The following is a 25437-nucleotide window of genomic DNA, read 5'->3' as shown; positions in this document are numbered from 1 at the left end:
GGCTGTGGTGGATCAGTGCGCGCCCACCGCATTAATTTTATGTTTAGCCCCAGGGAAGTGGCGGTCCCCTTGACTGCGTGGGGCCACGAAGGCCCCGCATTCCTTTTATCTGTTAAGTGCAGGGAGAAGGCTGTCCATGGGGCTGCACAGGCCATTGCATTAGTTTTATATGTTCAGCCCTGGGGAGTTGGCGGTCCCCGGGGCACTGACGGGCTGAGCAAACCCTCCCACATTACTGTTTTTAAATGCCCAAGAGAGGTGGCAGGCTCCTGGGCTGCAGTGAACACACTCTTATTTTTAAAATGCCCTGGAGAGGTGGCAGTCCTCAGGGTGCTGGGGTTGCTGTGCTGTCACCCCACGCATTAATTTAAACCAATGCCCCAGGGACGTGGTGGTTTCTAGAGCTTTTATAAGCCCAAGGAGGTGATCCCATGCAGCCCCCTCCTTTATGTACCTGCTCATGCTCCCTGGACCTAGCCTACCCGGAGGCTAAACACTGCAGAAGCGTGGGAGCCTGTGCTTCATATTTTTGTATTTTTCGTCGGGTTCCGCGGATCCAGCATGACTCCAGCCGAAAAATCAAAAAGTAATAGGCTTTTTGCCCCAGGCGGAGTCCCTGCCGAACCCCCTAAGATGCGTAGGGGGTCATGGTATTCCTACCCAGACTCTTCTCTTTTTTTAATGTTTTTCTTTTTGGGGGGGAATTGGCTGAAGCTGAGTCCCAAGATAGCTGCCAACACTTCCTTGTTAAAGTACTGGCAGCCAATCAGATATCAGCACAGGGACTGACGGATCATTGGAGGATCAGTATCCCTATATATATAAATTTGGATTTTGGTTAATATCTCTAAAACTACTGAACGGATTTACACCAAATCAGAAAAAGGTACTTCTCTGGACCAATATCTAACTTTCTGCCAAATTTGGTGTAACGTTTTTTTGACGCCCCCAACACCCCCCCCCCCCACCCCCTCTCTCATTCCCTGCTCTTGATGGATTGCCACAAAACGATTCCAAGCACAGCAAGAATCACTAGGGCACTTTCTTTGGAAAATTTTGTGAAGATTCATCAACCAGCGGCAAGTAAAAAAACGCTTTTCCTATGGAAACATGGTCCTAACGATAACTACCTACTGGTGACCGCAGGAGCAATGCAGATTTCCCACTCTGTTGCTTGCGTGTACCTACTTCTGCAATACATACAAATGAATAGGTGCTTGAACACAAGTGGGGAAGGGGAATAAGAAAATAATTGGTTGTGTGCGCTATGTCAGTAGCCTTGCTACATTAGCCTCACTTCATCATTGGATTGACCTTCCGTCATGCCAATGCCTACCCTAGGTACATAGATGGATGTCAATAGGATATGGTTACAAACTGCAATATGTGACTTTGACACATAAAACAAGGTCAGATCTCCCCTAATCCCTAAAAGCAACTGCAATAAAATATGTACATTTGCAAGTCAAATGCTAAAGACTAGACATGAAAAATTCAGAGAGTAAAAATAAATTAAAGATTACCACAGCGGTATTGTGGTAGAGAAGGAGTTTTTCCGTTCCCAAATGATTGGCTACTCCCAGCTTACAGGGGGTTTGACAAGAACTATGTGAAACACAGTAAGCATTCCTAAGCTGATCATCTTTCACTTTCTTGAGTTGGTCAAGACAACAATACTAGTATTGGAGAGGTAAGGCTGTCTCTGAGTTATCTCTATATCTGTCCAGTGCCTGGTAAAGTTGTTATAGAGCTGACCACCTTATTTGCACAGTGTACCTTTAAATGGTAAAACACATTCATTAATTGTTGTCTGCTGCCAACTACTGCAGTACCCCTTCTGATGTGCCCGCACCCCATCCCTAGGGAGCTGCCCTACTAACTTAGCCCTGGCTCTGCTCAATTCAGCAGCTGTTTGTGCTGGTTTGGTAGTGTACAGGCGTGGTTCAGAAGAGGAGGGCTGCATTATCACATGTAAACATAGACTGCACTCGCTTACACTTGTTAAGTAGAGAGGAATACTCATTGTCCCATTTTCCTGGGCCAAACCTCAAGTCTACCAGCTCATTCCAGTTTCAATTGTGAATATGAATGGGAATTTTGAACACAAACACTAAATGGGGTTGTTATTTATTCTAGCACTCGCTCATTACAGGAAATTCATCTTCTTGTGACGTGACCTCCGGCCATGGTTCCTCTAGTGTCAAGGAGTCAAAGAGGTTACTTTATGTGAGTCTGTCTTTTGTTGTCACGTGTCTTGTGACTTGACCTCCGGCCATGGTTCCTCTATTGTCAGGAAGTCAAAGATGTTACTTCATGTGAGTCTGTCTTTTGTTGTCACATGTCTTGTGACGTGACCTCTGGCCATGGTTCTTGTAGTGTCAAGGAGTCAAAGATGTTATTTCGTGTGAGTCTGTCTTTTGTTGCCACGTATCTTGTGAGGTGACCTCCGGCCATGGTTCCTCTAGTGTCAAGAAGTCAAATATGTAACTTCATGTGATTCTGTCTTTTGTTGTCACTTTCTGGGCTCACCTCATAGCATGGTGGTGCAGATCATTCCCTGGGGTAGATCAGACTAACTTAAGTTGCTCACACACAGTTTTTCAATCACCCCGTTCCCAAACCTGGCAAGGGGAGTTGGCAGTGAGTGATTCCAGTCCTGGGGCACATAAGTCTTCCTCTGTCTCTACTGGTGTCAGACGCCTGCCACCGGTCAAGGAGAAATCCTGAAAGAATAATGTGGGTTTGTGCACCAAATTTGCACTTAGTTTGCAGGCAGAAATTGTGGATTCCACACATGCAGCTCTGGGATCGATTTCAGACAGTAACCTTTTGCATTCCTCCCAGACCAGACAAGCCAGAGCCTTTGTCCTTTACTGGCAGAGGAAAGGGGTTAGAGCTGTAATTTCTCTGTCAGAAAGAAACAAAAAAAGCACAAAAGAGGGAGTTCCTCTCCCTCACCTATGTTTCAAACTGTTGGTTGTAACACCTCAAGGGAAAAATAGAGCATATAATTTAAAAGGACTCTCTATCTCATATTCTGCACAGTCACTAAAAAAACATACTCTCCATGCTTATCCTGCTACACGTATAGCATACATTCAGATAGTCAACATCCATTCACACATAGATGAAGTGAAGGACACAGTCGGTGGAACTGGCAAACTATTTTAGACTGGAAAGGCCAGTAGGCAACTCTTCAGGTCAGACAGTGTTAAAAAGGCTGTTATAGTACTATAATTTGTTGCTGCCATCACTGCAAGCCTACAGTAGTTGCAGCTGCTAAAGGCGGGTGCCCTTCAAGGACACAGAGGCAAGCTATGGGTCTCAGTCCACCTTTACGCATGCTCTCAGCATACATGAATGATTGTCATGTGTGCTCAGACAAAACATCAAATTATATTTAGAGACTCACTATGGAGAATTTGAGGCAGGGACATGCGCGTTCGCAAACCATGCAGGGAACCTTTTCAGTCACATCACAGACCTGTACATATTTTCATGGGCTCCATTTTACTTCGTTCTTTTACATCCTGTACAGATTTGCATTTACTATGTGTTGGAAAAGACTATCTTTTGCATGGTATCTCCCCAGATTTTTTCTTTACTTTACGGAACTTCTTTTGGTTGGCATTAAGACTCTACGCACTTTACTCATGCTAGCCATGAGTAAAGTAGGTGTGCTCTCCCTTTAAAATGATAAAGGTGACATATTCCTCAATGGTACATTTAACCCATTCGATGCTGATGACGAGCTCAGCTCGTCATCAGCCACGGGTGACATGTGCGGATGACCAGCTGAGCTCGTCATGTATCGCGGTTATTTGAAAACAGCCGCACAGCGCAAAAATAACCGCAGCAGCGATGCGGTTAATTTACCTATTAATCCCTAGTATATAGTACTGCATGTACCAGGGGTCTGCAAAATAAATGCTACCAGTCGGCCTCAGTACTTGTTGTGCCACCTACTAAAGTAGCACTACAAAATGTCTTCAGGCCAGCCCCTGCAGCCTGAGGATGCAGTTCTAAACTGCGATTTCAACCTGAGAAAATAAATCTTTTGCCAGGCCCACCAAACCTTCCTTTTTAACTCTTTTAGTCCCCCATGCCATGGACATGGGGAAGGGTGCATCATATTTAAAACATAGGACATGTGTATTTAATACTTTTCATGTCCTGGCAGTGAAAACACTTCGAAGTCGTTTTTGAGTGTAGCAGGGCCGGCTCTCAGTCTTAGAAAAACACTGGGTTACATTTTAACAATTTATAGAACTGTAATTCATTTTGGGAGCAGATAGAAACTTGCCTTAAGGACTCCTTTTAATAGGTATTTAAAATACAACCTAGTGGTTGAGTCATATTTTATACTACTATTTTAGAAATTACTTTTAGAAAGTTGTCATTTTTATGTCTAAGCAAAGTGTGTCTTTCTGCCAGTGTCACCTGACTATTAATGGTTCTCTTGTGGTGTTATGTGTCTTGCATGCATACAGTTGACAAAAGGCTTTGGGGGGGGGGGCGGGGGGGGGGGCCGAGTGGGAAGGTTATTTTTCCTCCTTGAGCAGGTTGGCTTGGAGGGTTGTGCCCAGACACTTCCAATGCTACCTAGGGTTCCTACCCTTTCACTGGGAGAGATAGCTCACACCAGGGCCTGCCTCCTTTTATCTTCCTAGTTAGCTTGGTTCAAAACCCCAGTGGGAGGGGGGAGGTGCCCCAGCACTGGATTGGGGTGACCACAAGGAAGGGTTTGGCCATTATCAATGCAGCACTTTTGAATGGACACAGGGAGCTCTTACCAGGAGTTGGAGGGTTCTCCAATTTCGATTTAGGTAGAGATAGGCCTGGTGGTAGAGTTCACAGTAAATCTCACAGGAAGTGCTGTAAAAGTGAGTAGAGTCACCCCTGGGCATATTTACAGCATTTGTTAGGGAGTGGCTGAGATTTCTCCTCCTGCAGGCTAGCACTGGGGATAAAAGTGGACTCCACAGACCTATCCTCAGAACACTTCTTGAAACTGTGGAGATCAGATTAAGGACTGCCCTGCTGTCAGAACCCTGAAGGAAAACTGGACCTGATTGCCTTGAACGAGGACCTCGGAAGTGACTCCAAGGGTCTGTTGACTGGCATCCCGTTTCAGCTTTAGGAACACAACAAGCTTCCTAAGTCCTCTCCCTCTGCAACTCCCTAGCTGACCAGTTCCAACTCTGCCTGCCCTGGACCATGCTAATGGCCTCTGATGGAGTGAGTCCTAACCCCCAAGAGTTACCCTCCACTTTATGGACCCTTAAATGAGTGTTAGAGTGCACTTCTCCTAATCAAACTGTAAAAGCTGGGACCTAGAAACATTTTGCCAAGTTTTACTCAAGGGAACTGACAAGAGACCAGGACCACCATCGAGCCGAGGACATCAATGTTAAATCACCAGTTGTATTCAATTTGCTGGTTTGCCCTGCTGAAGAAGATCTGAGTTCCAGAAAAGTTTTTAAGTCTGAACATAGAGGGCTTCTCCGGATCACTGCTAAGCAGTGACTTGTAGCGAACTACAGAAAAAGCACGCTTTGAGCTTTCGTACCATCATCAATGACCACACTGGGACCCCATCCTTCAGCAGTACACTGTCATCAAGCCCCCTCTTTTTCTCCGGAAAAATGTCTATGTCAGAAGGTACCTAAATCAAGAGTGTCAATGGGTCTAGAAAAATAGTGCCTCAAGTGATGCAAAACCAGACAGTGTACTAAGATTTCTAACCTAAAAAGAGTGATCCTAACCTAACGAAGATCAGAGAAGGATACCCATCAGTCACCACACGGATCCGCCCTTCATCATTTGGGAATCCTTGTTGACCATATGAGTAACAGACTACTGGTGATGAATGAGGACAAGGTGGAACATCCTCCATCAACCAAGTAGAGCGTCTGGATGGTCTAAGTACTAATTATCAGTACTCTTGAGTGGAGAAAAAAGGGTGACTGATTTGCAGTGCAAGTGAAAAGTGTGAATGAGTGAGCAATAAAATTGGGTGAGGGAGCAACATGAAATTTTATTCTGGTTTCTGCTCACTCCTTCAAAATTAAAAGAGCAAAAGCAGTTTGTAACAAATAACTGCCTTGATGGAACAAAAGGTAACATGTTTCAGCAAATATCATGGACAAATTAGTCCTTGCCTTCTTCAGGACCTAGGAAATGCTTGTGCTACTGCAATGTGAATTTAAAGTGACAACAACAAAATCATAATGTGACAAGGAATAAGATCACCTGAGATCCTAGGTGTCGCCTTTCATCCTGTCTGTGGATCATGTATGCCACTGATAAAAGGAAAGGCACATAGTGAGTGTACAGGTATACGACAAATCAAGTAATTAAGACACAAGAAAATAAGTGTAGGGAATAACCAGACACTTAATATGAAATCAATATGTCAACTTCAGCTACAATGTTGAGCTCATGGTTTGTTACATACTGGAGACAAATTTTCATTCCAAATGTAAAAAGACTCCGGCTTACCAGAATCGCAGGAGTAATGGACCTCACCCCACCTGGCAACAGTTCAGGATATGAGGGAAGCACCGCTCCGGTTGTAAAAAGGAAGCAAAGAAATCAATGTATGAAGAATTGCTTCCCACGATAAAAACAGTATACATTTATGCGGAAGAAGTAAATGGGATCAGTGAATCTGCCCAATCTTTTGTAAAAATAATAAGTAAAGTGTTAAGTTCCTATCTGGTGATCTTTCGTGTTCTTCAACATGTACCAGATGAAACCATAGTGAGTATGTAACGCCCGCCGCACTAGGCAGCATAGTAACTTATGAGCAATGGTGTGGCTCGTGTAGGACAAACAGGGCTAGTTTAACAGTCTGTTCTCTGTAGGAAAAGAGTGATAATCTAGAGCCCTGAAATGACGGGTACCGCTTGCATACTAGCGAGCGTGTCGGCCAGAGCGGTGCTTCCCTCATATCCTGAGCCGTTGCCAGGTGCAGTGAGTTCCATTACTCCTGCGATTCTGGTAAGCCGGAGTCTTTTTACATTTGAAATAAAAATTTGTCTCCAGTATGTCACAAACCATGAGCTCAACATTGTAGCTGAAGTTGACATTGATTTGATATTAAGTGTCTGGTTCTTCCCTACACTTATTTTCTTGTGTCTTAATTACGTCATTTGTCGTATACCTGTACACTCACTATGTGCCTTTCCTTTTATCAGTGGCATACATGATCCACAGACAGGATGAAAGGAGACACCTAGGATCTCAGGTGATCTTATTCCTTGTCACATTATGATTTTGTTGTTGTCACTTTAAATTCACATTGCAGTAGCACTAGCATTTCCTTGGTCCTGAAGAAGGCAAGGACTAATTTGTCCATGATATTTGCTGAAACATGTTGACCTTTTGTTCCATCCAGGCAGTTATTTGTTACAAACTGCTTTTGCTCTTTTAATTTTGGAGGAGTGAGCAGAAACCAGAATAAAATTTCATGTTGCTCCCTCACCCAATTTTATTACACACTCATTCACACTTTTCACTTGCACTGCAAATCAGTCACCCTTTGTTCTCCACTCAAGAGTACTGACCATTAGTACTTAGACCATCCAGACGCTCTACTTGGTTGATGGAGGATGTTCCACCTTGTCCTCATTCATCACCGGTAGTCTGTTACTCATATGGTCAACAAGGATTCCCAAATGATGAAGGGCGGATCCATGTGGTGACTGATGGGTATCCTTCTCTGATCTTCATTAGGTTAGGATCACTCTTTTTGGGTTAGATATCTTAGTAGACTGCCTGGTTTCGCATTACTTGAGGCACTATTTTTCTAGACCCATTGATACTCTTGTGTTCGGTACTTCTGTTAGGGAAAGTGTCTTTGCTTGATCTTTAAATTCCCTTGGGCCCCCATTCTCCATAGTGTTATCATTATATCAGAAGGTAAACTGTACTCCAGATCAAACATGGTCCCTGTATCTAATCTGTATTCCATTGCATTGGCATTTCGTTTTGAATTTGACCCAGTCTAACATGACCAGATATCCACTCTTGCTGTTATTTGCTTTTTGCAGCTATTTTTAATTCAGAATTTAAAATTTCTTATCCCTGGTCCTACTTATTGGATTTTTGTCATTTTATTTATTGAAATTTGCTCTGGTTTTGCACATTGTGTTGGGATTTTTCTTATGTGGTGTTTTCTTGTTATTTCTGCCTGACTACTGCCTAAATACTTTACGCTTTACCTCTAAGAGAAGCCTGACTGCGTTGTGCCAAGCTACCAGAGGGTTAAGCACAGGTTTATTTATTGACCTTTGTGGTTCACCCTGACAAGGATTTTGGTTAATATTTGAGGTAGGTTCTCATCCCCCCCAAACTAACTAACATCCCAATATCTTAGACCATGCAAGAAGATCAGGCTTTAATAAAGGCTGCTGACGGCGAATGAGCTGGAAATCTGGAGCGTAGCAGAAGACCACACTGGACCACCAACCAAACAACCAGATCTCATTTTCCTAAACTGTTTTGTGAGCATTCTGATTACCCCATAAAAAGGTAGATTTTTGCCCAAAAATGTGCTTCTTCCTTACATCTTAGGCTTCAATCGCTATAATTCGGTTATGTACTTACTGTTGCCTACATTTCGCAGTAGTTAAACTGTAACTAAAACTAAGAGACACTATTATTGAGCTTGCCCTACCATATACATAAAATACCCAATTTTCATATGCAATACTGGGTTCTCCCTGTCGTTGAAGATTGTTCAAAAAGAAAAAAAAACGCAAAACATGGGCAAGGAAGGGACATGAAGGGATAAACATCATAAGTGAACCATACCTCAACCAAATATCAAGATCATCTATCCTACCTTATACTCTGGCACAGTGTGTGTGTGTAGGGGGGGGGGGGGTCCATTGTGGACATGAAAGGATAAACTAAAAGAAAAAGCAAACAAATTATTACCCGGAAAGCAGATTGAAAAATGCCCATCCTTGCCATATAAATTATAAGCCAATTGAAAAGTGAATTGTTCAGGAAAAAACGAAAAAGTGAAATATTCCCAATAGACAAGTTCCTAATAAGCTCTAATAGAATATAAAAGTATTTCAAGTCCAAGCACGTCACAATATAAATTTCATCAAGGTCAGTAGAGATGTAGTGAATAACAGTACATCAATACTTAACCTTTATACTTACCTCGATAATATGTTGGTAGCAGCATTACTACATGTGGATAATAAAACCGCTATAATGTGGAGAGGATAATCATCTTGACAAAGACTATTTTTTGTATCTTTGTCTTCGTCCTCCTTTCTCCCATTACTGCCTTCTTCACATTTGTCCCAAGTCATAGTCTGACGATGAAAAATCAGCCCCAGCCCTCAAACGTAAGTGCTGGTATGCACCACTTCCAACCACAGGCAAGAATTAACCACTGGTACCACTTAGTTGTACTCTTTCCTGATTATGTTTGTTGTAGTCACTGTTTAACATATCCCTGATGGCTGAAACATTAATTGCAGAGTGTTTCATACGAAACTGCACAAGGCATCATCCACAAATACTAAACCGCGAACAGTATGGGCCCGATTCACAAAGGTAAACTTGGAAGTTTAACCTTAGAGCTGAAGTCTATGTTTCGAACTAAAGTCCATATTTAGAACTAAAGGCTTACTTTAGACCTAAAGACAAATGGCCCGATTCACAAAGGGCCTCCGCACTCGTGGCGAAGTCCCCATAATTGTGGCGGAGGGCCCGCACTCGTGGGGGGACCTCTGCATTGCAGTTCCTCATTGCGGAGGTCCACCAAAAGCGCGAGCCCCTTGCCACAACTTCAGGGCCTCTGCTCAAGTGCGGAGACCCTTTGTGAATCGGGGCCTGTGTTTAAAACCCAAAGTCTATCTTTAGACCATTGATAATAAATTGTCCATGAAGAACCAAATTAATCATATCATCGGCACTGGCTTCGGACTCAAGCGCAGCCTTAGGAAAGTTTTTTAAGTGGATTCCCGCTGAGGCTCGTAAACCCCTAGTCCAGGGTCTAATTATAAATAGAATGGACTATGGGAATGAGCTCTTGCTAGCAATAAATGAACACCACCTGAATCGACTACAGGTTCTTCAGAACACCGCAGCCCGGTTGGTTTTAAACCTACCACGAAGGTCTCCATCGGCCCCATGTTTGAAGAGCCTTCATTGGCTCCCAGTAAAAAAATAAATACGTTTTAAAATGCTATGCCTAGTCCACAAACACATGTATGGAAAGGGTCCAAAATATTGGCCCCAAAAGCTAACTTAGAACTCAAATCTAGTGCTGAGTCTCTGCTCACCCCTCTCAGAATAAAAAACTCCAGAAATGGTGGTCGGTCTTTTTTTTTCCTAGCCCCTGCCCTGTGGAATAAAATGCCCATCAATCTTTGTGCCCTCTCCGAACACAGCAGCTTCCATAAGGAGCTGAAGACCTGGGTCTTTGCCAACTAGGCCGCTCCCTTTTCTCGTCAGAGCCGTCTGCAAGCGCCATGAGACTCTTTGGATGTGATATGTGCTCGATACAAATGTTTTTAACTTGACTTGACTTGAGATCTGACGTCTAACTTTAGACCTCAAGTCTAACTTTATACATGAAGTGTAAGTTTAGACTTCAGGTCTAAAGTTAGACTTTAGGTCTAAAGTTAGACTTCAGGTCTAAAGTTAGACTTTAGGTCTGAAGTAAGACTGTATATCTAAACTTAGTCTTCAGGTCTAAGCTTAGACGTTCAGTCTCAACTTAAACTTCAGGGCTAAACTTAGACTTCAGGTCTAAAGATAGACTTTCAGTCTAAACTTCAACTTTAGGTCTAAATTTACCTTTGTGAATCAGGCCCTTTATTTTTAATTTGGTAGAATTGTCTTTTTCATACAGTGCGTCAGAGTCACCGCTGTCATGATTGAGGCTTCAATAAAGGCATTATTTGCAGGTGCTGTTTTCTTAAGTACTTACACGTCATGACAAAACAATGTTGCACTGTAAAGTAGCAATGCTATTTTCTCAAAAAATGGTGTTTGATACATGCTGCCTGTTTGAGGCTTCACAAATATCTTTATTTCGCTGGTAAAGCGGAAGAGAGCTGTTCACATATATTACCTATCCAGAGTGTGTATACAATCACGTGTTTGAATGAACAACTTCTGTAAATGTCAGCTTGTTCACCATCACCAAGTTTGTGAGAATATTCTGCAGTCTTAAACACTAACTGAAGTTGGATTTCACATAAATTGTCTAAGGGCATCACCTAGATGTAATCTGGCTCTGAACATGTAAATTACTGAAAACAACCACCCACGCAAACAAACACACTACTCTATAGCATATCTAGCATAGACACCAAACATGTTATCCATGTTCACACTATTCTATACAATACTGTGAATGCACGCAGCCGGTGGCAGAACGCTGCTTTGTTTGATGTGAATACCTGACCAGAGACCTGCTCTGCTGGATTACTAAGCAGACAGCATTACCTTTCTTGACGCACTGTGAGCATAATTTGCACGCTTACACTAGCATTTATGATGCCAATCTTTTAGCTATTTTTCATCGCTTTTAATTCAGTCCTCTCCACCTTTATTGTGTTCCTACCTTTGCCAGCACTACACACCTTGCCTGGGTCATACGCCGACACCCGGTCCACCACGGGGTTTCCTGATTGATTTGGAGGGTGCCGGCGCCTCTGACCTTCATTCCTGGCAGCTGGGAGGTGCTGGGGGCGGATCCGTTGGTTAGCGCTCTAGCTCTCCCCGCGCCATATAGCTCACATGCCTTTCCTCACATGCAGCGGACGCGCGCAGCAGGCGCGCCAAAGGCAAGCCCATCTGCGCCCCTCCGCGACCGACCGGGGCAAGGTGCAAGTAATTATGCCAATTTCACTTCTTATTTGGCAATTGAACTAACACATCTCCACGACAATTGGCCTATTAGTTCCTGCACCCAAGCCCATTTGCACTCTATAGGGTTTTTTTATCCCATGGCCGCTTTCCCTGAACTCTTAATCCTACCATCTGTTAAGAGCTCTTTTCTCAGCTCTGCAGGGAAAACTACGTACTTTTCCCTGAAAATCACCAATTCTGCTACTAAGACCAAAGACGTATTTTCCATAGTTGAGGAGCTGTCACATCCGGATAGAGTAACAGCCAAACCGGTCCCCTCTCAAACATTATGTGACTCCCTTAACCTATACTTTACGGAGAAGATCCTGCAATTAAAATCAGCATTCCTTCTCCCACTCCCTTAACAACCCCCTCTACTACCTTTAAAAACTCCCAGGTGGTGGATCAAATACCCCCGATATCTAGGGACGAGTTTCTCGCTCTATTGAAAAAAGTTGGATCAGGCTCCCCTACAGATTGTTGCCCGTCTCACATTTTACAAGAAGTTTTCATCTCCTGCCCTGCCCCCTTGCGCTCCTTAACAACTCTCTCAGACTAGGCTCCGTCCCCGACACCTTCAAGATAGCGGAAGTAATTCCCATCCTGAAAAAACCCAATGCTGACCCCTCTCTGATGAGCAATTTTCGCTCCATCTCGTTGCTCCCTTACCTCAGTAAGATTCTTAAAGCTCATGTCACCAACTTTCTCATTTCTTTTATTGAACACTCACTGTTCCTTGACTCCCAACAAGCAGGATTCAGACCTACACATTCTACTGAGTTAGTCATTCTCTCAGTCATGAACGAACTGAGGAGGGGGGCTGACCATAACATCAATCAGGCCTTAGTGCTCCTTGATTTGTCAGCCGCCTTTGACACGGTCGACCATAACATTCTGATCGGCCCTGTCGGTGACACCGGCATCCAGGGGTTGGTTCTGAGGTGGATTTCCTCCTTCCTCAGTAACCGACAACAGGCTGTCCGCCTTTCCAACTTCTCGGCGGAGAAAGTCAGGTTGACTTGTGGAGTCCCCCAGGGATCCTCCCTCTCTCCCCTTCTCTTTAACCTGTACCTGTCTCCCCTTATCCGGTCCCTGCGCGAAAGCAAGGTTGCTGCTTTTAATTACGCAGATGACATCCAGCTGGTGTTTGAAATCGACTCCTGATACCTCCGTCAATAACTTTCAGTCCACCATGAACCTCATCAGCGATTGGATGTCGGCCAATCAACTAAAACTTAACCCGATAAGACTGAGCTGATCCTGACTGGAGGCACTTCTAACCCATGGAACTTCAACTTTTGGCCTCCCCTCCTAGGCAATCCTCCCCGTCCCGCGGAATCTGTCAAGAGCCTAGGGGTTATAATATGCAAAAATCTTTCCATGAAGCCTCATATCGGGGCAGTGGTATCATCTTGCTTCTTCCACCTTCGCAGAATCCGTAAGATCTCTAGATTTCTAACTACCCAAGCCCTGACCCTGGCTCTCCTGGCCTTGGTCATTTCCCCCATTGACTATGCCAACTCACTTTATGTTGGCATCCCCGCCTACCAGCTCCGTCATCTGCAACTGGTTCAAAACCAGGCAGCGAGGCTCATCTTTCATCAACCCAGACACCACCACGTTCGCCCTCTGATGAAGAGCCTCCACTGGTTCCCAGTGGCCAAACGCTGTGAATTCAAACTGGGCTGTGTTATCTTTAAAGCCTTGGCCGGTCTTGGTCCAGCTTTCATCTCCTCCCTGATCCAACGCTACCTCCACTCTCGCGATCTCCGCTCCTCTCACTTGTCCCTGCTTACCACCCCCACCTTCAAACGAAAGAAACACGGTGGTCTCAGATTCTCTGTTCTTGCCCCTCACTTCTGGAATTCCCTCCCCTTGGAACTCAGATCAACAACATCTTACACCCATTTCAGATCCCTTCTGAAAACTCTGTGGTTCTCTCAGGCATATGAGTAAGGCTTTGCCCACCATTCACTGGCTCATTCTCCCTGCTGCCCCTCCATTCACAGCGCCATGAAACCGTCTGGTGAAAGTACGCTCTATAAATAATTTTAACATAACATTTTTTTAACATAACATACCAGTGTGTGTGCGCGCGAGCATATGTGTGAGTGTGTGTGTGCGCGTGTGTTTAAGTTATCCTTGTGGGGCTAACACACTCACTGTGGGGAATTGGTTGTACTGTGGGGACCTGAACCCAAGTGCCTGCAATATGATGCCTAACTGTAGCCACAAAAATATCCTCATTTCCTGAGTCTCACTCTGTTATCGGCCATCATAGATGACATCTTCCAAACAATACAAAAGTATTAAATAAGCATCCATACTAATATTTACATTTTAAAAGTTGATCTTGTGAGGAGCTGTGTGTGTCTCCACATGTTTCAGTTTTCACTAAGCTTTGTCCCCATTGACAGTGTGTTGTGGTGTGTGTGAGTTAGGTACAAATCTTCTAATTGTTATTTATATGTCTTCTCTCTATGCCAAGTCATGTGCTTGTCCAAACGTTTGTGAAAGTAGTGGGTTTATGCATGTGGAGTTGTTTTTTGGACATTCTTTTGTATTTTAATAAGCCTTCTGATAGGGACTTCTGGTACCCCATTAGGGATCTTCTGGAACCCATAGATAAAGGCTAATGTTTTTGTCTGAATGTTCTACTATTGTGCTAATTGGCTGACTCCATAAAACCACAATCAGGTTAATTTTGGCAAAGGGCATCTGGCCTATATGTCGGTGTTTGACCCCCTCCTATTTTCTTTCAAGGAAGGCGAGGGGTCTCTGGAATTTGCTGTGGCCAACTGTCTGAAATGGAAGAGTCCTAGCTGGACTTATTTGTGAACTGTTGATGCACTGCAGTTGAAAAGTCAAGTGCTAGGATTGGTTGCTGAAGTGGTGGATGAGAGCTCTGTGCGGTTCACCTATCTCACTAGAGACGTGTGGACCAATAGTTAAACGACAGTGTGGGGCCCAAATATACTAAGATTTCATGCCGCTCAGTGCAGCAAGGGAAGTTGGTGCAATGTGTTGCATGAAAAGGAGAGAAAAAACGAAGCCATATTTACAAAGATATGGCACAGTTTTACATTCTGCTAGCATGGCATACTTGTAGCTGCCTAGCGCCAACTCAGGCACCCTTTCGCCATCTCACAAGGGTGCCTACATTGAGGTAAGGATAGTTTTTGTGCAGATAGTTTTTGTGCAGGAAGCAATATTATCATACACAAAACCTATCCTAAATGTGCTGCAGCATGCAGCACAAATGCAGAGAGGAAAAAACAAGGAGAAATAAAGTTTTTTCTCTTTTTTATGCCAACCTCGGATTGGTTCAAAACCATGTTTATACGCTTTTGTAAATATGGGTTTGCACAAAATGCTGGGGAAATGAACGGGAATGCCCATGCTCCACCCGTGTAACGCCTACCTGACGCAAGGTAGCCCAAGGCAGCAGCATGTGCTGTGTTGCATTATTTTTTTATGCAAATCCTTGAAAATCAGGCTTTGCTTGGCCTCATAAATCCCAAAGTAGATTTTATGTTGGGACTGCGCTAATTAAGTGCCACAATTCAGATGCAAAATCTTGGTAAATCTGGGCCTAAATGTGCATCACAACATATTGGCTAATTATCAAGAGAGTTAAGAAAGGCTGTTCATTAGCACTATCAGTACTGCTTAATTTAAGGCACAATGCCTGCAAAGATTCCAATGTTCTCCAAGAAGAAACCACACACAGTTTCTTCTTGCTGCTGATAGTGGCAGGAACATTTTCAAAGGTTTTGCAGATACTGGATATGTCCTAGTGCTTTGTTCAGCAAACGACATCAACTTTATTGTGTAGGGGCCCGATTCACAGAACTAACTTAAGACAAAATCCTAAACTTACTACTTTTGGTATTCACAGAAGTTAGGATTTTGTCTTAAGTTTGTCTTAAGACAGACTTAAGACAGACTTAAGACAAAATCCAAACTTAAGTCTGTCTTAAGTCTGTCTTTAGTATGTCTTAAGTTTTTCTTAAGACAAACTTAAGACAAAATCCTAACTTCTGTGAATACCAAAAGTAGTAAGTTTAGGATTTTGTCTTAAGTTAGCTCTGTGAATCGGGCCCTAGGACTTCCTCAAAAAGAAAGAAGCCGCGCAGAACAAATTGGCCACTTGTCCAGGATTTGCAAACATTTTTGGCATTCCTTTAAAGGCCCATTTTCTTGAGGGACAGTTAGCAAGCTAACCTAGCCTTCCTAAAAGTTCTAATACAGGATTTTCCAACCCCATGGGGTTACACCTTATGCATGCTGCAACACTTGTTTGAGTAGTACAAATCTCTAAGGAGCCCATTACGACCTTTAAGCGGGGCGGCAGCACATCGTTGCCGCTCCATCGAAGATCGCCCGCCTGCCAGATTACAACTAATAAGCAGTCTGGCAGGCGGGCGGTGTGAGGGTCTCATTAAAAAAGCACAGCAGTGGGACTGCACTTCAAGGTCCCTACACGGCATGGACTCGAAGGTCCGTGCCGTGCAGGAACCTATATGCATGCACATTGGGGGGCACCTGTTATGTCTCCCTGTGTACATCCACATATGTTTGAGGCACAACGGGGTCCTGTAGGGCCCCCTTTGTTTCCTCTCTGCCAGGGTTTTCATGGCAGTGGAACCGCCATGAAGGCCCTAGCGGAGAGGAAACTCGTAATATGCTTGGTGGGACATGGCGGTCCCGCCAAGCATATTGCGGCCTCTGACAGCCACTTCAACCCCAGGTAACACCCGTTCCCTGGCAGAGCCAGCGGTCCCAGGGCGGTCCGACAGCCCAGGTCGTAATCGGGCGGTGGCTAGACCCACCACAGCTGCGCCACCACTAGTCTGGCGGTCCTTGGACCCCTAGTGTGTATGTACCATAAGGCAAAGGGATGCAAATTCCAAATTCATGTTGGTGGAGGATACCAGGAAACTGGAAATGCCCTTATACAGATGGTGTGTAGGCATTGTTCTTTTACATCTTTTTTTCACAATATCATGATTACAAATAAATGGGCATGATTGGTACGCAGTGATGTCAACACAAAGCCAAGTCTTATTGAGGAAATGTTTTGAAATCCTTTATTCGCTTCTTTTTGTTTCCAAATTACTTAATTTTGTACAAAAAATCCTTACATCACTACCACAATGCTAACACAATTTTTATGAAAATCAGTTTTTCTGGCAATTTTAATTTAAATCCTTCATATTAAAAGCAACCAAATCCTCCTATCAATTGTCTTTCCTAAATGATAGGATAAACAAAAACGTATGCTGCATAAAAAAACATAAACTGCGTAATCCAACTCATACATTTTCACTCTCACATGTACCATATTGTCATACTTTTCAATATAGTGAAATATCCCTAGGATTTAATCATTCATCTGAAATCAAGGTCGACCTCCTTGTTAATCGGAGATGCAAAATGTCATAACTTAGTTAAAGACAATCATTTCATTACTGTGCAGTGCAATAACAGAGATTTTACAAGGATTTCAGAATACTAAATACCACACTCAAGTAATACACACACATCTGTCAGAGCGCAGTTAAACATGAAATATTTCTAACTCAATCTGTTCCTTCACCCTACTCTTTTTAAGTAATTGCGCAACACTACCCTTCATAGTACTTGACTACATAAAGTATTCAGAAGCTCAACATCACTCACAACTTTCCATACTTACACGATACATGTCAATTAAGTACAGTAAAAAAAACATATGGCTATAACCGTATATTACAAATAATGGAAGCGGAGGCATCAGATCTGAGATGCTTTACTGTGCTCACTTATTTATTCAATGTTCTGGGGCGACAAGCAGTGGGGCACCTCTGACTAATGGGATACAGGGTGCCACTTAAAAACAGCTTCCTTCAAAGTGTGGCAAATGTAAGATGGAAAATTCCTCTCCTTGGGAGTAAGACCTGGGTAAGCCAATCCACTGGTGTGGCTCATTTCCCTTAACCTTTTCAGACTTTGTGCACATTCAATTTCTGGGGCTGCCATCTAGCTGTGGAGTACAGAAAGAGGGGTTAGGCCTGGCTGGCATTCCTTAACGTCCTGCTCTCTTTGAAGCCCAGTTTGATTTACCCATCCCCCATCTTGTCCTGTTCTCTGCACCTGCAGAACTTCCCCCATCAGATAAACTCAGTCTCTGTGCAGGCCACTTATCACCTCGTCAAAGCAATGAAGCCTGTTAAGGGCTCGTCCATCAGGATAGGTTGCTAGAAGGCTAGAATTTGACTGATAGAAAATAAAGTTCTATAACTTATTTTCTGTATTAGTTATGATAAATGCAACAGTGTCAAATTGTTGGATTTATCATTACCAAACTATTAATTCCTTGAAATATTATTTGAGCTCACCACAGTCAATAGTTACACTGATTTATAATATTCCCATGCTAACCTATGGAGCTAAAAGCGCTACAATGGTGAAAAACTAAATTGGTAATTTTTCCCACACTAGGACATTTAAAACAGCTTCCTGGGGCACCTAGGGTAGACCATAGGAGTGACTTGTTTGTAAAAATAAGGTAGTTTAATACTCTGGAGGTACCCTCAAATCCAAAGTGGAATTTGCATATAATTTCAATTTAAAAGTAGCTTGCAAAGCAGGGTGGACATTTAAAATGACACCAGGGGGAGGGTGGCCAAGATGGCGACCGGGACGGACATGGGTTGCTGAGGCTCCCGTCCTGTATCCTCCCCCGGACCTCTGAATTAGCACCCCCAAGTAGAGTTGGCCGGGGCCCGGAGACACCGGACTGCGGACCCGACCCGGTGAAGATGGATGGGTGGCAGCTCCTGCGCGGCTACGGAGCCCTGTCTGCCTCGCACCGCGGCCTGCCCAGTGGCAAATGGCGGCCGCGGCGGTGGAGTGACGGTCGCGATCCGCGGCCGTTGGAACAAGAGACTGTGTGGGGCGGAGAGACAGACACCGGCAACAGCCGCGGCCCAACGGCGAATGTGAGCACTGCAGCGGAGGTGGCCCGGGGCGGTGCTCGGCCCGGCGTGGGGCTACCTGGGGAAGAACTCTGTCTGGAGGGCGTGAAACAGGGTCCCCTGGTTTCCGGGCCCGCAGCGAACAACAGCATTCAATCCTGGCTCCTGCCGCTGCCCGCCTCTGACTGCGCTGTGGAGGGCGGCCCCGCGGGCCATGTGGAGGGCGGCCAGTTAAGGAGGAGACGGCCGACGGCGGGGCGGCTGCCCGAAAATTGAGCCCCAGGCTTTGGGGCCTAGCTGACAGGGTCGCCCGCACTCCTGGGACTCTTGGCGGCGCTAGACAGCGCATCACCTAGAGACAGCGCCTTGATACTGCGACCACAGCGCCAGAGGAGGGGGTTCTGGGCTCCGGCGCTTAGCGGTGAGAAGCTACCTGACAGACCGCATGGGCGCCTGGCCGAGAGCCTTGGAAATCTGGCCCCAGGCTTCTGGGCCTACTGGTGACGGTCCCCGGTGGGCCTGATCGGGGCCACTTCGGCAAGGCACATCTACACTGAGAGGCAGGAGCCCCCTCGAGCTGCACTTCAGCGGCCCGTTCCCCGGGGGACAGCGGGGGACACCAACGGTCGGCCTACTACAGGGCGGTGACCTCTGGCGAGGAGACACTGAGGTGAGCGCAGGATCTCAAGGCCTAGCAAGCAGCGACCGCTCCGCCACGGGACCTCCATACTCGCCTTTACCTGGCCTAGAGAGTGACCCCCATCTTCCACGGGTGGCTAGCACGGTTTGGCGTTCGTGCCGGGGAGGTGTGTGCCCGGCGACCCCCGGGGTTGGTTTCCGCGAACATCATGACATCAGGTCAACACAGAGGGGGCCGCACCATTACGGACTTGCTCACTTAGGGCGCCCAGAAATGGGAGAAGATCCCAGCAACCATGGCACCGACGAAGAGCGCGACGGGGCAAGAGGAGGATGGAGCCCCCATTACTAAGTCGTTTTTGGAGACCCTCTTTAATACACTGCGGGATGATTTCCACACCCTAAAGCAGGACATGGCTGGCGAATTCCGGGAGTTACGGAAGGGATGTGGATGGCCTGGGGTAGAGGGTGGCCGCCACGAAGGATGCTGACCGCACCAGAAGTGAGGAGGTGGAGCAGTTGCAACAGGAGGTGGTGCGTCTCCGGGAGCAGCAGGTAGACCTACAGGCGCATACGGAGGACCTTGAGAACCATTCCCGCAGAAATAATATACGGGTCCGAGGTGTGCCACTTCAGGCGGAGGGGAAGGATATCTCCCTCTTCCTTCAGGGCCTTTTCAGAGATGTCTTGAGCGAGGGAGAGGACTTTGACATCCGCATCGACAGGGCGCACAGGGTCGGCTTGGCGCGCCGGGCGCCTGCCCCTCCCCCGGACATACTGGCGTTCCTCCCTGACTTTCCCTTAAAGGAGCGCATCCTTCAGGCGGCCCGCAGGAAACAGCCCCTTCACTACCAGGGCCATCCGGTAGCTCTCTACCAAGATCTCTCGGGGATCACACTGCAGAAGCGCAGGGCTTTCAGACCGGCCACCGCTTTTCTACGAGACAAGGGTGTTCCTTACTCCTGGGGCCATCCCTTTCGATTGATCTTCAAGTGGAACGGGGCTCTCCAACAACTTCGCTCCCTCCGAGACCCCTGCGCCTTGCTGGGCATAGATCAGGATGACGACACGCAGATGGAAGACCCCTCGGATCGCCCCTCACGAAAGACTTAGCCAAGGCCCTCGAGCGACTGATGGCAGCAGGTGAGGCGTCGGCGCTCGCCAAAGGTGTCTCACAAGCCAGACTCAGTGACGGTGCCACATGAACAAGCGGCAGCCGTGGAGGAGGTATCCAAACACCCGGCGCCATCAGAAAATTAGCTTGGGACTCGAGCTTTGCCTGGGCTAGGTGGCTCCTGCAGAAGTCATTAAAGGGGGTCTCTTCTTCTTCTTTTTCTTTGCTTCGAGTTTTGCAGGTCTGGGGGGAATGGGGGGGAGGCCGCAGAGGTCGTCACTGCCATGAACTCCTCCACGTACGGACTCCGTAGGCCTGAACTGTACACGGACAGGCCTAGGACTATGACACAGTTGGGATTCCAGTTGGGGTTCATTTGGGGACTGGGGGATTGGGGACCCGGGGGAGGCAGGGGGGGAGGGGAAAGTGGGGGAGGGGGGTCCGTTGGGTTTGGGACGGAGTTGGGGCTGAGGGAGGTGCTGCGGGGCAGGGAGGGGGGGTCCAGTGCTCCAGCTTTTCCTCGAGTCCGTAAGTTACACGTTCGCACAGGCCACTGGGGGTCAGTTTGGTACCCTTGTTTCCTTCCTCATCGGAGATCATTTGACTGACAATGCGCACGCGCCCCACACCATCACACATCATGATGCCCACCACTCTTAAGATCTTGACCCTAAATGTACGGGGTCTTAATAACCCGGTCAAGAGAAGCACAGTACTTTCCTTCTTGGAGAGCACACGTGCGGACGTCTGCCTGCTCCAAGAGACGCACCTGCTGACACGAGACTGCCACAGACTCCGCTCCCGCGCATTCCCGGGACAATATTTCTCTTCTGGGCCCACCAAAACTGCAGGAGTGGCGATCCTGGTGGCACGCCACTTCCGGGGAAAGGTTCTGCATAAAACTGCAGAGCTGCGAGGTAGACTCTTGGCATACCGCTTTGCCTTGAACGGCCTGGCACTCACGATTGGCTCCTTGTACTGCCCCAACGAGGGCCAAGAACAATTCCTTCACACAGCTTTCACTGACATCACAACGACATCAGACAGACACATAATACTAGGTGGCGACATGAACATGGTCTTTGACGCAGCACTTGACAGGTCGAGTCAACGCACACATCAAGCAGGAACACTATCTACTGCATGCACTACCAAACTGCAGGAACTCGACCTTCACGATCTTTGGCGTCTCAGCCACCCACAAGAAAGAGAGTACTCCTATTACTCCACGGCACACAAAACGTACGCCCGAATAGATCACTTTTTAGCAACTGGACCGGTGTCTACCCTCGCCGCGTCTACAGATACAGGGGCCATTTCACTGTCCGACCACGCGCCAGTCATCACGACAATTGCCATTCCGCCTACGTCACCCCCCCCCCAGGGTATGGCGACTCCGCAAAACTCTACTGCATAGGAAGGACGTCGTAAAGCACATCCAGACAGCTATACAGGACTACCAGACCCACAACGCCAATTCTGACACCACGCTCACGACCCAATGGGCAGCTTTGAAAGCGGTCCTCCGAGGGGAATTTATTGCCCTCTCTTCAGACGAGAACCGGGATAGGCAGGTCAAACTGGAGGAGCTTACCCAACGGGTACAGGAATTAGAACAAATGCACCAGTGAACGGGAGCTCCTAGAATTTGGAAACAACTCAAGGTAGCAAGGGCAACTGCTAGCAGCCATAGATATGGACCGCGCGGAATACGCCGCGCTGCGTCTTAAGCACGCCTACTATACCGGCGGGGACAGGTGCAGTGCATGATGGCCAACCGGTTGAGGGTGGCGCGGCAACAACAGAGAGTCAAGGAGATTTCCTGCCCGGATGGGTCTAAAGTGTCAGATGATGCGCAGATTGCGGAGGCTTTCCGCGACTTCTACGCCGAGTTATACACCGGCGACCCTCTGAATGTAAGTTCCGCGGAGCAATACCTGGATTCGGTCATGCTTCCTTCACTCGCTCCGGTACAGACGGAATATTTGGAGAGGGACATCCGCATCGAGGAAGTAATAGCTGCAATCGCCCGGCTTAAGGTGGGGAAGGCACCGGGGCCGGGTGGTTTCTCTGCCATCTTCTATAAGACCTTCTGCGCCACCTTGGCCCGCTGCTCACTCGCCTCTTCAACTCCTTTGCGGAACCCGGGGCAATCAAGACGGATCTCCTCCGTGCGTCCCTTTTGGTCATTCCGAAGCCTGGGAAGGATAGGTCCAAGTGTGGAGCGTACCGACCGATATCACTCCTTAACGTTGACCTCAAGCTGTTCACCGGCATACTAGCGGCACGTCTTGCCCCCTATTTGCCGGGCCTTATGGACCCTGACCAGGCGGGTTTCATCCCTGAACAGCAGACTGTAGATAATACCAAGAGGGTGGTCCACCTAATTGAAAAAGCCTCCCGCATACCGGGGGAGCGCATGATTCTAACCGTCGACGCTGAGAAAGCGTTCGACCGTGTACACTGGCCCTACCTGGATCTGGTCCTGGCTAAGGTCGGGATAGGGGAGAAATTCAGAACCCTTGTCTTCAATTGTTACAAATCGCCCACGGCAGTAGTCCGGGTTAATGGATAAAGCTCGACTGGGTTCACTATTGAGAGAGGGACGAGGCAGGGAGGCCCGTTGTCACCACTTCTCTTCGCCCTCTACATGGAACCCCTCGCCCAAAGGATTCGGCAAAATCGGGACGCAACGGGCATAAAGTTTGGAGGGGACATACATACCATCAGTCTCTATGCCGATGACATACTGATCTCCCTAGATCACCCGCGAACTGCTCTTCCAGCGTGCATGGCCGAGATCGACGCCTTTGCGACGGTAGCCGGATTAAAATGAATACAGATAAGTCCATCGCGTTAGATTTGTCACTCTCCGCTTCCACCAGGACCTACTTACAAAACATCCTTCCCATTCAGTGGGTGTCTGACACGGTTCCTTATTTGGGAATCCAGTTGGCCCCGACACTCGCCAGCATGTCCACAGCAAATTACGCCACCCTATGCATGCGGATACGAGAGGAAATGAACCGGTGGCGACACCTTCCCCTCTCTTTGCTGGGACGGATAGTGGCGGCCAAAATGACCGTGCTGCTGCAAATCCTATACCTTTTTCGGGCCCTACCGCTTTGACCCCCTGTCGGATGGATCCGGCAAACACAGGCGGACCTAGCCCAGTTCATCTGGCAAGGCCGGAAGCCCAGACTGAAGAGGACGATCGCCACATTGGCCCCGGAGGCCGGAGGGCTGGGCATCCCCGATTTGCACAAATTCTACCAGGCGGCGCAACTACGGTATTTAGTATAGTAGAGCAGGTGGGAATCCGAAAAGCATTGGCTCTTTCAGGACCAGGCAGTGGCGCGGCGCCTGCTACAGGAAATCCTCTTTCTCCCGAAGGCACACAGACCTGCAAACCTTTACGCTTCTCACATAACTCGAATTGCTCTGGAGGTCTGGGACGCTACCAATATTTCCCACGAACTGACTAGATTTCCCTCCCCGCTAACACCACTGGTAGACAACCCAGACTTTATCCCGGGCATGGCGAAAGGGTCCTTTGCACATTGGAGACAGGCAGGCTGCGGGTTCCTATATCATATCTATGGCGCAGACGGGGTGCTCCCGTTCCCGCTCTCCAAACAGGAATACGGCTTCCCCGAGTCAGAACGCATGCGCTACCTCCAGGTGCGGCACTGGGCGCTCCAACCACTGGTCCGTGAGACTGCGGAGAGACGGTTCACACCATACTAACGCTGGCTTCTGACACGCACCTCTGACACTAAACTTATCTATAAGATGATTCAGACACCACCAACACACATCCACAACCCAGGTCGGGAACGCTGGGAGAGGGAGTTGGGCAGGACCCTGAGCCACAAGGAATGGGAACGGATTGCCTACAGGGCGCGCCATTCGGCATATCACACTTACAAAAATTTTCCACATACTGGTATTACACCCCTGAGCGGCTGCATGAGATGGACCACACCAAGGACAGACTCTGTTGGAGAGGGTGTGGGCAATTTGGTAATCTGGTACCTATACTGTGGGACTGCCCCCATCTCCAGCCATATTGGACGTACATACTAGACAAAACTGATAAACATTTCAGGACTGAAATACCACGTTTCCCGGCTTATGTTCTCCGGGGTCTCCCCAACGCACTGACATGCCCATTGCGCTCTCGCAGGAGACACCAAATAGCCATTGCACTAGGATCAGCGATGCAAAACATCCTCACACACTGGTGCACCACTACACTCCCCTCTACCACAGGATGGCTCCACAGGATGTGGCACGTACTGGGTATGGAGAAGCTGTCCCTCACACTGGCAGGGGATAGAGACCAATTTGAAGAACTCTGGCAGCCCTTCCGATCCCTGTTACTTATGGAATTCACAAAAATAACATGTCCCGCTACCTTCGATTACTGCGCCTCACTGAGACGGCAACCAGGGACCCTTGAGATAGCTCCTGCGGGCGGGAATTCTATGGCTTGTGAGGTTAGTCAGCCGGGGGAAGACATGGGCACTGGACGGGGCGGGGGGGGGGGGGGGGAGGTGTTCGGAGGGGGGTAGGGGCTGGGGGGTGGGGGTTTCGAATTGTTACTGTTTTTTTGCTATATTCTGCACAGTGCTGCTCTTTCCCAGACAGGTCGGACTTTTCAACATACCCAGGGCCTTCTCAAGCCTAGATCTGCTTATAGGGGCCTGGGGGCCATACCTACGTCATAGTTTTGTACAATGTACCTTACTGCACTGTCTTTCAATAAAAAGATTTAAACCTAAAATGACACCAGGCAATACACCAGGGCACACTTAAGTGCTTCAAAGCTGCTGGGCC

The sequence above is a fragment of the Lissotriton vulgaris genome, chromosome 12 (genome assembly GCF_964263255.1).
Source record: "Lissotriton vulgaris chromosome 12, aLisVul1.2, whole genome shotgun sequence".
Classification (NCBI taxonomy): domain Eukaryota; kingdom Metazoa; phylum Chordata; class Amphibia; order Caudata; family Salamandridae; genus Lissotriton; species Lissotriton vulgaris.
Note: the sequence above shows the minus strand (reverse complement) of the source record.